Below are 1,650 nucleotides of genomic sequence, written 5' to 3'. Positions count from 1 at the left end.
ATTGAACCTTCTTAATTTTTAATTGCCGAATGTGGATAAAAAAACCCTTTTCTCCTATTCACAGGAGACAAGCACACAAAAATCTGCGGTGGGGCAAGTGTAAAGTGCTACAAATTGGCAAAAAGGAAACTATTTACCAGTAGCAATGGCAAAGCATTTTATGACAAGTGCAATTGTTTGCCATCGTGTACGTATGTGGGATATGATGCAGTTATCTCTAGAACTGATATCGATCTCGAGACTCTTAAGAAATTTAGCAAACGGTTCTCTGAGGAGTAAGAGTCCTTCGCCATGAAGTATGTGCCATAATACATTCTGATTTATTCCACTATTTTCAGTTTTTGCCTCACAATTTCTGTCCTTCATTTTAAAAGTCTAAGAAGTCTCGATGTGAAATCAATGAACAGGAAAGAGTTGTATACTTTTACTACTGATTTTTTGGCCGTGTGTGGCGGATTACTTGGATTATTCTTGGGTGTTTCTGTGCTGAGCATCTTTGAACTCATTTATTACTTGACCCTTCGCTTATTTTGGATCAACCGCCGTGTGGCAAGGGCCGAAAATGTGGTGGTACCATTTAATCATGAGGCAGTAATTGAATTAGCCGCATGAAAATGCAATTAATCACAATTGGCACTCGATGCACGTTATTCAATTCATATGAAATTATTTAAATAGAAGAGTGAATGCGACTTTGTGCTAGATTCTTATGAGCTTTATTGATGTCTGTCCAACCAAGTTTATTCGATCGAAAAAAATCGACATTCTCACTGAAAATTACTATGTGTTTTAGTTGGAAAAGGTAAATTGCTTCATTTTAATATATTTCAGTTCATTTTTTCGACAGTGAATTTGATGTTGTTTAACCTCGAATTTTGTAATTGAAATGAAATGTTGAAAATATTGTAACATTGATTTAAAAATGATATTCCATAGGATCTTTGAATTCATCGCAATTGTTCAACTCTAATTTTGATACGATGCACAACAAAATATTTAATAAGCTTCCTAGGATTCGAGAGCGGCACTCTCATTTAAAAGTAATAGTTGTGTTGTCGGTAACTTGCTGTTCAATTTCTAACGATTGATTATATGTTACAGATTTGCTTTGGTGTAAACACTTTATCAGTTGACTTATTTGAAGTGGCATCTGATGACTGGAATCCGGCATTATCTTACATAACCAAAAGATTGATAAAGTCAACAGAATTCTATTTCTCATTTCTTATCAAAAATAGGCTTTTAAAATGAAAAAAATATTTAGAAAAAACCTGTCAATTTATCCACAACATTTGAAGCAAATGCGGCGAGTTCTCGAGCTATATCAACACTTATATATTGAAACTCTAATGGTCAAAGCAGCAGCCCGATTAACATGTTTCATATTTATCAGAAGGTCTGCACAAGCATTCAAATGTACGGAATGAAATGCAATGGCAATTAATAATCAAACTTGAGTGAATTTGCTACGTCAACTGACCACAGGTAAATTGAAAAAGCAACCGAAACATCGCTGAAAACACTTTAACATCGCGAAGCTGATAACTTAGTCATTGCGGTAACCCCAATGCCGTTATAACGTTTGTTTTCAGAAATAAGAGGCGTTTATGCTTGATTGCCTTATCAAAATAATATAGAATACAGTTTAAG

The 1,650-nt window shown here is 34.5% G+C and overlaps 1 long non-coding RNA gene across 1 annotated transcript; it reads left to right on the top strand.

Annotated features, from left to right (window-relative positions):
- The first annotated feature begins 376 nt into the window (after nt 1–376).
- On the top strand, nt 377–1,628 carry LOC129573451 (uncharacterized). Its single transcript, XR_008688592.1, has 3 exons — nt 377–802; nt 937–1,040; nt 1,102–1,628. It is a non-coding gene; the product is annotated as an uncharacterized LOC129573451 (long non-coding RNA).
- The last annotated feature ends 22 nt before the right edge of the window (nt 1,629–1,650 follow it).

The sequence above is a fragment of the Sitodiplosis mosellana genome, unplaced genomic scaffold, assembly GCF_009176505.1.
Source record: "Sitodiplosis mosellana isolate CC-2019 unplaced genomic scaffold, AAFC_SMos_1.0 Smas_scaffold_6082, whole genome shotgun sequence".
Classification (NCBI taxonomy): Eukaryota; Metazoa; Arthropoda; class Insecta; order Diptera; family Cecidomyiidae; genus Sitodiplosis; species Sitodiplosis mosellana.
Note: the sequence above shows the minus strand (reverse complement) of the source record. Positions and strands in the feature narration are given on the sequence as shown.